The sequence below is a fragment of the Vigna umbellata genome, chromosome 5, assembly GCF_029865625.1.
Source record: "Vigna umbellata cultivar VRB3 chromosome 5, Vumbellata_1.0, whole genome shotgun sequence".
Lineage (NCBI taxonomy): Eukaryota > Viridiplantae > Streptophyta > Magnoliopsida > Fabales > Fabaceae > Vigna > Vigna umbellata.
The window spans coordinates 7,068,209-7,079,808 of NC_142169.1; the positions used below are offsets into that span (position 1 = coordinate 7,068,209).

General features: G+C 32.6%; 1 long non-coding RNA gene and 1 pseudogene across 2 annotated transcripts; one reads left to right on the plus strand and one right to left on the minus strand.

Moving 5' to 3' along the window:
- Positions 1–3,472: 3,472 nt before the first annotated feature.
- LOC148197597 (NAC domain-containing protein 1-like) lies at positions 3,473–5,366 on the plus strand (annotated as a pseudogene).
- A 2,249-nt stretch (positions 5,367–7,615) lies between these two features.
- Positions 7,616–10,114, minus strand: LOC148197598 (uncharacterized). Of its 2 annotated transcripts, none has more exons than XR_015779836.1 (4): positions 9,939–10,114; positions 9,208–9,240; positions 8,147–8,218; positions 7,616–7,938 (listed from the first exon to the last, which is right to left on the minus strand). It is a non-coding gene; the product is annotated as an uncharacterized LOC148197598 (long non-coding RNA). The 2 variants fall into 2 exon arrangements; XR_015779837.1 differs by having other exon boundaries at positions 8,932–9,240.
- Positions 10,115–11,600: the final 1,486 nt, after the last annotated feature.

The following is an 11,600-nucleotide window of genomic DNA, read 5'->3' on the forward strand; positions in this document are numbered from 1 at the left end:
AACATGTAAGAATGCTAGATTTTTTTTCTAGCGTACACTCGAAGCACAAGCACAAGAATACATAAGGAAAGGTAAGCACAAAATGTAACAAGAAATTGTTATTTGTATATTAATTAGTTATTCATGAATGCGTGAAAGACAAAAACCAATTGTAATTCACATAGTTGAAAAAAATACACACCCAATTTGGAAAGAGAACATTAAAGGAAAAAAATCGTTGTGAAATATAAGCATGTATGAACTCTTTATGGGTATAATCATATTATTTGTAGGTTCCTTATAACGTAACTGGTTATAATTAATTAAACAATAATATAATAACAATTTATGATTATAATTAATTAAACAATAATATAAATACAATATATTATTAGATGATTGAGTAATAGAAAATATATGTTGTAAGAAAATGATTATATTAATCGTTCTGAATCAAGTGTTGTGTATTAGATGACCAATCAAGTTGTTTAGATAACTTGATATCACTACAGTTAAGGAAAAAGACAACGGTTATTTTTGTTTATAGACAGCGGTTCCGCAACCGAAGTATATACTGACGAGACAAAATGGGGTAGGCTTTTTGCCTCGATTCTGAACCGAGGCAAAAAGAGGTAGGATTTTGCCTCGGTTCATAAACAACCGAGACAGTACAGTTTTTATATTGTTTTATATTTTTTTTCTCGAATGACTTTTTGCCTCGGTTCCTACTGAACCGAGGCAGTATCTCCCCAAATTAAAATGCATGCTGACACTGCATTGAATGCCTCACACAACTTCTACCTTTCTTTAATTTATGGCATTTTTTCTTAGGTCTAATAAATCCATTTTTATTTACAGCGTTCTTTCTTAAGTAATATCAAAGTACATTAACTATTATTTTTTAACGGTTTTACAATTTTCTATTATTTTTTTATTATTATTATTTTTCTTCCTATAATGTTCATAGTTTATGGAGATATAAAATTAATACCAACAACAACAATAACAACAACAACAACAACAACAACAATAATAATAATAATAATAATAATATCCTACAAACATATCCATTAGCTATCAAGGGTTGCCATCAACATATCATGAGTCAAGTGCTAAGCTAGCTTGAATTAAGCACTTAATAGAGACAATCAGTAGAAACAACATTTTTCTCTATATGAATAGAAATGCAGAAATAATTTAAAAACCAAAAAACTAGAGTGTCTAAATGTTTACAAAAGCATCTTGGATGTGCTCAGAGAGACTAAGATAACAACCTCTAAGGTCTGCTATAGTTGAAAGCCTTAAGCACCCATATCGATATCAATACCATTTTGCAGTTTGTAGACAATGATAAGCTGCATAAAGAAAACAAGTATATCAGCCTGATGCTTAAATCCAAAACAAATTAACAGATAACCCTTCATTTTGCTTTAACCAAAATTTTCTTAGAACTTAATTCACATTCAAATAATCCATGCTTTTCTCCTAATTCAATATGGAGGAGTTATTGTGTGAATTAGAATTGAACAAACCTAATAAGCAACCTGACCTAGGTGATTAGACCCTAGATGCAGTAGATCCAACACTCATCAATGCATATGCAAATACCTGCAATTTTATCATAATTCAACTCTTCAGCCTACAAATAATAACTTTCATGTTCTTTCTGTTGTTCTCCCATCACTATTATAGTAACATAGTCTTACATCATTATGTTTCGCTCCTCATTATGTCAAATTTATAGTTTATGAATTGATTTTGATCACAAGAAAAACCTTATAAATATGCAGAAACCCCAACAAGATTATATATGAATTTTTATTCGTTTTATTCTCCTCGTCGCCACTCTACTTTAATGTAGCTCGCTAAAAAAGCAAGTAGACCCATATATTCACAAACTAGCAGTCCCCTTCAATAGAAAGTATAACATAAAGCAAGAAATGTCAAAGGCTAAATCTATGTTGAACTAGAAGCTATAAATGGAAATGGATTCCTATTGGGAATCTTGCTTGAAGTTTAAATGCTATCCAAATTAAGCAACATGGAACATAACAGTAGAAAATAAAAAACAATAGTCACATTAGAGGAAGGTGGCCCTGGGTCATGAATGCAAGACTTTTTGGAAAATTGCAAAATAATTTTAAAGTAAATAATTCTGAAGATGGTATGAAAAAGAACCTTGATTCCTGCAATCTCACCAGGCATTTCATCTATTAAAGTTACTTTACATCCACGTGAGTAGTAATACGGTGACACGCCTACGTGTCACTTACGCTCATTTGACACGGGCCACGTCAGCATTTTTGAAAAAGAATTGCACAGTGGGTAAGGGTAAAAGGGTAAAAAGCGAAATTTCGATTTAGTTCTTCTTTCGCTCTTCATTCGAAAATCCCGTTTTCTTTCTCTCACGCATTGTTCTCCATCTTCTTCATTGGTGCCCTTGATTCTCATTTCTGTTTTTGAGCTGCTTAAATCGATGGCTGTGGAGGTTATTGTTGGGTGTGAAGGTTTAACATCATTGTGCCGCTCCCAATCGGTGGTTGTGCAGGTTTCCGGTGGTTGTGGAGTTGAAGGTTTTTACAATTTGTGCCGCCTGTGAAGTATAGGGGTTTTGCATCATCCGTGAGCATTTCCATTTTTTAGCTTTCTCATAAGTGAGTTTGAGGTAGTGGTAAGTGAGGGTTTTTTCTATTTTGATTTCACGTTTCCATTTTGAAGTATATTATGGTGTAAACTCATTTCTACAGTCCTTACATTCATTTTATATTGTGGTGCTTTATCATTGAGGATGTGGGAACCAAAGACAAGAATGGTACAATTGACTTTTGGGTGGGTTATATGGGATTAAGATTGATTTCGGTTAGGAAAGAAATAACATTGTCTTGATTTTTTTGGAAGGTAACCAAAACAATATTTGGCATGTTCGTTTAGACTATCTTTTTAATCAAAGGTCATCATTGTATACCATATAGTCTGAATGAATGTTGTGAAAACAGAAAAGACTTCCTTTTCCCGAAAGTTTTTCACATGCTTACAATGATTTTGATTCCTTGGGCCAAGGAGTTTTCATTTATTGCATTTATGCCTTGCAAGACAACAGAAGAAAGGCAAATTCGTGATAGAAAAGCATTCCTTCTCCACGCCTTATTTGTTGATGTTGCCATTTTTAGAGCTATTAAGGCTGTTAAACATGTAATGGGAGAGTCTGATGTACACAATTCTCGTACAGAAAAAGGTATTCATTTCACCGAGAGAGTAGGTGACTTGAGTATTAGAGTCATGAAGGATGCGTCTGTCGCTAACTGCAAGGTTGATTCAAAAATTGATGGAGTTGAAACTACTCGAATAAATCAAAAGGATCTAATAGCGAGGAATCTACGGAAAGGAATTATTGCTGATGAGAATACTACAGCCCATGTATGATAACTTTTACATTGAAAGAGTGGTTGTAGTTCCTTAAAGTTGTTTCTTTGCCTTCATATAACTGATAAGCATGCATGACATTACCACTTCAGGTGTTGTTGTTATAAGATACTGTGGTTATTTGGTTTCCGTGAAAGTTGAGGGGGGAGAAAATGAAAATGTCAACTCTTCATCTTATCAAAGTATTGAATATTTTGATGAGCCAGATGGTGGTTCCAAGGCACTCAACATTAACAGGTACTCCTTCTAAACTCAAATAAATGTGACAAAAAAAACATATATAGTGAACAAAAATATAAACAAATCTTAACTAATTTAACCTTATTTAATGATATCATCCCCGGTTATTTTAGTGGGTGTATTTTCACAGATTGGGAAAAAATCTTTTTTAAAATGAATTTAGTAAAATTTAATGATATTAATTTTCTAAATTAGCATGAATTAATTTCTTATTATTGGCTTATATATGTGAGCCTAGGGTAGTATTTTCTAACCATTGAATGTAGTAGTTTCACTACTTTACATTATGCTCGTGTTCTATAAACTATGCGCTCTCTCTCCAGTTTATGTATTATGGTTTGTAATTTTATTAGCTGGACCTACCACATGAGTGAGAATTGTATTTATGAATAAAATCTAACCATGGTTTTGATGTTTTTTGTTAGATATAAGATTATAACATTTGAATCTAATTCAGTGTTTTTATCCTGTGTTTATAAAGACTGACACAAATCAATAGAATGGTGTGCCTGACATTTTTGAAACACAAACCAGGACACTTGTCCATACACCATGGACACATGTTGGCCACCCATCTACTGTGTCAACTAATTTATCTTTTTCTGGCTGGAGAACCTCCAAAACACCGGCTAAGAGAGCGAGCTGGCCTTGCTTTTGGCTAAACATTATCTTAAAAAATGATCATTATTTAAAAAGAGTCTTATATTATCAATGTCGGGAGACTCCATAGCTTTTGAGAAAAAATATCATAGACTTTACTGATTGTTTTAATTTTAAGAGATATGATTCATCTTATTGTGGGATCTTTTTTGTAAAGATTGCATTGTGAAACAAACCTTCTTAGTTACTGTTGTATGAAAATTGTAAAGCTTAACAACTTTGTTTTTAGAAGGTAATATATATAAATATTGATTGTAAAGTTTCATTGTGGGGTTTCTTTTGATGAAATTTGTAAGCTTGATTTGGTTGTTTATTCTGTTATTTCTTTTTCTTCTGTATTTGGAGGAATTTTTATTGTTGATAATTTTCCTGTCTTCCCCTCTCTCTTCTTCTTAACTAATTAAGACTAATTTCAATTATGATGTGTTTAAGTGATTTAGAGAAAGAGAGGTACTTTTTCAGCACCAAAGAACCCAAATATCCTAACGGCTATCGCTCCTACTGAGCCACTGGTTCAGGTTACTAGAAGGCCATTGGGTTACACAAACAAATTTTAACTTCAAAAGGGAACCAATTAGTGGGAATGAAGAAGACACTTGTTTTCTACAGAGGAAAACCACCTCATGGATCCAGAATCGATTGGATCATGCACGAGTATCGCCTCCTTAACGCTCCGTCTCAGGTCAGGATTCAAAGAAAGTAAATTAACTCGCAATTATCCTCGTGCACACATTAATTATTCATACAATAGTGCGCATTAATTATTCATACAATATTTTTGGTTTGTTTGTGTGTTCAGGTTCCCATGGAAAACTAGGTTCTGTGTCGCATATTTTTGAAGAGGAGAAGTGGTTGTAGAAACGGGGAGGAGAAGGAGATGGAGAGTTTGAGAGGCGGAGTGGATAATAGGAAGGTGAGGAAGTCGAAGATGGTTTTCTATAACTTTTTGGCAGAGCAAGACCTATTCCTCATCTTCTGTCGGTAGTGGAATTACTCATGAATCAGATGAGCATGAAGATAGCAGTATCTCCGACACCTTCCCTTATTTTAGAAGAAAACCTTGACACCCTCCACTTAAATTCTAGTGCTATTGCTTGTTTTAAAATCATCTCCGATCAACCTAAGCTTTACCTCTTTCTTTTATATTCTTTCCCTGTAATTATCTTCTTTCCACCGGTGTTGAGGGTAGTCTAGGTCTGGAGAGTATGCTAGGTCCACATTATGCACTCTATGGTCAGATTAGCAAGAATATTGATGTGTATATTTTTGGTGTAGTAAACTGTTATAGATTACAACATTTGTTTTTGTTTTTGTATGTTCTTTGATACTACCTAGTGAGTCATTTCAAATTAAATTGATATAACTGTTGTGTGTGGTGTAGTTGTGAGAGGACTAATCTATTTAATCTATTTGGAATAAATAGATTGTGCATCTATTGTTTTGATTAAAACTAAAGCAATAAAAGAGTATTGGATTAAAACGGAGCCATATCTTAAAAGAGTATTTTTTTTTTTACATATATGTAGAAGGTCATTATTGTTTTTTCTTCCAGGTAGTTCTTTTAACATATTCTTAATTGGGGTATGGTGAACAACTTAAATCAATGAACTTGTTGTAGTTGTTAGTATACAAAACCACATATTGAAGCATTTGTACTTGTACATAAACAACTTAAGAAATAACCACATAAGATTAACTAGATAACTAGTTACTGTACCAAAAAAATGTGATGAAATCTATCTTAAAATACCACAACATTTGTTGTTTATAAGCAATTGAGTAAAAAATCACATACGACTTACTATATAACCATTTACTGCACCAAAGAAATGTGATCATTGATATTGAATTTAACCATTTTTGTTGTTGTACAAAACCCCTTTCAGAAATAACCACATAAGATTGAATAAATAACCAGTTAGTGCACCAATAAATTTGATGAAATCTATCCTCAAAAACCACAACATTTGTTGTTTATAAGCAATTGAGTAAAAAACCACATACGACTTACTATATAACCATTTACTGCACCAAAGAAATGTGATCATTGATATTGAATTTAACCATTTTTGTTGTTGTACAAAATCCCTTTCAGAAATAACCACATAAGATTGAGTAGATAACCAGTTAGTACACCAATAAATTTGATGAAATTTATCCTAAAAAACCATAACATTTGTCGTTCATAAGCAATGGGGTAAAAAACCACATACGACTTACTATATAACCACTTACTGCACCAAAGAAATGTGATCACTGATATTGAATTTAACCACTTTTATTGTTGTACAAAATCCCTTTAAAAAATAACCACATAGGACGGAGTAGATAACCAGTTAGTGCACCAATAAATTTGATGAAATCTATCCTCAAAAACCACAACATTTGTTGTTCATAAGAAATTGAATAAAAAACCACATACGACTTACTATATAACCACTTACTGCACCAAAGAAATGTGACCATTGATATTGAATTTAATCACTTTTATTGTTGTACAAAATCCCTTTCAGAAATAACCACATAGGATTAAATAGATAATCAGTTAATACACTAATAAATTTGATTAAATCTATCCTCAAAACCACAAAATTTGTTGTTCATAAGCAATGGAGTAAAAAATCACATACGACTTACTATATAACCACTTACTGCACCAAAGAAATGTGATCATTCATATTGAATTTAACAACTTTTATTGTTGTACAAAACCCCTTTCAAAAATAATCACATATAACTGACTAGATAACTAGTTACTGTACAATAAATTTGATAAAATCTTTCCTAAAAAACCACAACATTTGTTGTTCATAAGCAATTGAGTAAAAAAACCACATGTGATGAAATCAGACAACTTAAAATGACCACTTTGTTATTGTGCATAATATCAATCCAACTAACCACATAACTTTATGCACATTAACTGCTTACTCAACTATTGATATCAAAGCACTTGAAATCAGGTTCATTAATTTATTGTTGTACAAAATCTGTATAATAACTAACCACAAAAAGTTTAATGTATAACCACTTACTACACCAATAACCATTTTGTTGTAAAACAATTTGACCATTTTTATTTTAACCATTTTGTTTTAAAACATCAATAATAATTTACGCATACCATTGATTTATTTCATTGTGTGTTGTGGTTATGTTTTAAGAATACAACACTCACTTTAAAATTAGTTATTTGTTATGAAACACATTGTTACATTAGATTGGCATTGGACAAAAACAAAAATAAAGTATCCCCAGATCAAATTGATTCAACCTGGAAAATGAACAACTCAATAATAATTACAAATACAAATGGATCAAATATTCAACCTTTATTCATCAAAAAAATATGAAGAGTTAAGATCATTCAAAATTACAATTGTGTTTCCTAACAATACATATGAATTCATACATATATCCAAAGACAAAAAACTTCATAATAATCTATTCAATGCGCCTATGATTTTTTCTATCTAATATTGTCCAAGGGTTTTCAAAGCAACACTTTTCAAACGCTTCCAGTATTGACAATTCCAATTCCAGCACAAACAAAGTTGGCTCTGACAACCAATCTTTGCTCGGTGACTTCGGGTTCTAAATATGGCAATGTGGATTCCCTCTGCCCAATACCTTGACCTACACAAGACAACAATAACTACTACATTATATACAAACTGTGAACACTGTAAAACATACAGGAAAATTAAACCCCCATATTTCAAATGTAATACCATCATATAACTAATATTTCATTGGAAGTATAGAAAACATTTTGGGCATTATTAACCTCTGAATGACTAATATGTAATGAAATCAAACTCCTAGGCCTAAAGGTTTAGTTTACCTTCTTTTGAATCTTCCTATCAGTTGTATAAGCCTAAACGTGAAATCCTGCTTGCTGGATCTGATCTTTCACCTAGAAAATTGTCGTTCAAGAAAGTTACATGACCAACAAACGCTTTCATTTCACTATCAATATATATAGCAGTACAAGTTTCCTAACAAATTACAAACAGACAATAAAAAGTCAATAGCCTGTTTTATTTAAGAAACGTTTTCTGCCTTTGCTAATCATTACAAATATGATATATTTCCCTGGTTCCTATTTCCAAAATATTGTACAAGGTGGAATATTAATGAACCTTTTGTAAAAATAGAAAGATATATATAAAGCTTTATCCCAGGTTGCAATATCTCCTAGGTATTTCTCTGGTCTCTAATGAAGTATCCGACACATGAAATAATTATCTTTAATTGAAAGAAAAAAAAACAAGGATTGATTCGAAAAAACTTTCTATGCTTTTCTCCTTAACTAGGAAGCATGATAGAAAGACAACAAATTTGCTGTGAAGTTAAAACGAGACTATAATGAAAATCCCCGTTACCATACCAAATAAATAAAAATACATAGTGCATACATTATTTTGCAAAATTTAATCCAGTGTTACCACTAATAAATGAGACCCACAATAAAAAAAAACTATATTTCTTAGTAAATTTAAATAAGAGACTAGTATAGCCATAATTATAATTTAATCTACTGGAGGAAATTGTCACATTAATGGGACGACATAATAAAATCTAAAAACAGTCCACAGGCAAGAACAACTAAGATACTATTGAAGGCACCTTAAATTGAAGACTAAGCTTTGAAACTCTGAATTTTCTGATTTTAAGGACATTTAGAAAGGTACATGGGCATTAATAACAATTTAGATTGAAAGCATATCGTTGAAAGCTTCAGCTCATATGTGAAACCAAATATGTTATACACATAATTGATGAAACTCAATGCATTCCTCACTTCATCCTTTATCTGTAAAATAAACAAAATCAATAGCTCACACTGAAACTCAAAAGGGACTTACAAAGATTTATGTTGCATAAATTTAAAGATAAACTCACCTGGGACTCCCAGCAGAAAATATGTGCATCATCCTGATCAACATTTAAATCAAATGTCATTAACCGTATCATATTTTAAAGGAAAAACAAACATCACCATGGAAAAATGACATTTTAGCTACAATACTATAAAGGCGTATAAACACAACCATAGTGTTTAATTTTAACATGAGCATATCAATCTACTGTTTCTGTGTACAAAATTGTCAAGCCCACAAACAATAATCCCCAACTTATGTGATAAAAAATGCATTTTCTACTCCAGTATTCATAATTAGTGAGACCCAAACATGCATTCAAAATTTCAAACACCACAATGATATTTGTTATAGTTAGTATTCAACTCACTATGTATGCCTACGAAATTGAAAACCCAAAGAACCTAGCCACAACAATGCATAAAAATGTATGTGTTCTTGCCTCAGTACCTTGACATGAAAAATAATGAATTTCCCGGTTCTATGTACATAGCAGCAAATTAATTTTATTCAATTAACCCAATAAAAAGTGGACCCCCTTTCATAAAAACTAATGTCAATCCTTATACAGAGAGGAATAAGGACGGACTGGAGGACTGGGCGTATTTGGTGTTTTCGAAACTGAATCAAAAAGAAAACTCTCTATCTCACGCCTTTGCCCCTTTATTTTAGGGTTTTCGTAAATGAATCAAAAAGAAAACGAAAGATAGAGAAATGATGACAAAACAAGAAAGGAATAGAAAGGGGACAAACCTGATGCTTCGCACTTCGCCGGTTCCAACTCTTCTGATCACCGATCACGTCCAGCCTGTGGCAGCCATGGAGTTCTCCTTTTTTTTTTCTTTCTCGCTCTCTCTCAACCCTAACCCTAGACTTCCTCTTCCAAGATGAAAGGGTCGACTATGAAAGGAACGAAAACTTTCAATAAACTTTTCACACACCACAAATGACAACTTTGCCCTTAATGACATTCAGAAAAATTGGGCCCCACCCCGTGTCAAATGAGTGTCAATTTCTTTAGCCGTGTCAAAGAATTGTTTTTGTATCCACGCTGTTGTGCCCATGACTTATACATCTACATGACCATTGATGCCCAATCCATACTTTCCATACCTCCGCCCCAGGTTGAACCTATATTAACTATATAATAGTAAGCTTCAAAAGGCACACTGATTCACAACCATAGCCCAAGTTCACTTCTTTATAATGAATAAGGAAAAAAATGTTAGGAATCTAGGATATATTGTAGTGCAGAATATCAACATCATGCTCTTATACCTAGATTGATGGCTTGGACATGAATAATAATAAAAACAACAAGGAAGTAATAAAACATTTTAATTCTATGACAGCAACCTCAATGTAACAAGAACAAGAATCTTGCTCCCCAGCAAGCAACACCTCTAGCTCTTTCTTTTTTGCATCTTTTCTCATGTTAAGCAACACTTTCAGTGATTCCTGAAAAGGGAATACTCAATGCATGAATATATAAATCTGCATGTACTAGTAAGAAATGATCAATCTAACTATTCTCAACAAACCTTGAAAGAGAATAAACTAGTTTTCAACATCAATATGTGTTTCCTACAAATTAGATCTACCACATAAGACGTTGAGCCATATAGATTTTCAGACATTGCAATATGTTGTTAAACAATACATTGCACACCAAATCAAAGGAACACAGGTCAGATTATTGAGCATCACAGTCTTTTGTATGTAAGACTATTAAAAAAAAGGCGAATACATGCCTAAGATAAGATGCTCAAGTAATTCTTGTTCCAATGCATTCACTTCTTTCATTTTTCCTAGGAGCGAACCATGCTCTCGGCTTATTTTACCTGCGCGCACTGGATCATCCCAAAGGTCCTCCTTACCCAGCTGGAATGATAACATATCCAACCTAACCTTCAATTTTTCCCACTGCCACCACAACACTCACGATCAAGTTCTAACAACCCAAGATAAAAATAAAATAAAATTGGAGAACAGAACAATCACACTCATGCCCTAAAACAAAGAAAAGAAATAGTACCCCCACCAGGATCACTCTAAGAAAAAAATGACACCTAACATCACTACAAGAAAAATGGATTTTACATATGGAATATTATATACGAATATCGAAAAACCCTAATATGTATATTTTTTTCCGGGGCACGAAATGGTGTGTGGTTTGGTCGGTGTATGGAACCCTTTGGTGCATTTTTAGGATATCTTCATTGAGTTGGTGTTGTATTGTTTAGTGAAGATCGAGAGGGCTTTAAAGGTATGTTTCCTATGTGTTTTGGTCTTTACATATTCTTCTGCTTTAATAGGAGAGTTAAATGTGTTATTATAATGGTTGATGTATGCTTGACTTCTATTCTGTTCTTGTTTCATGAACTTGGTTGAAATTCATAACTTGACTTGCAA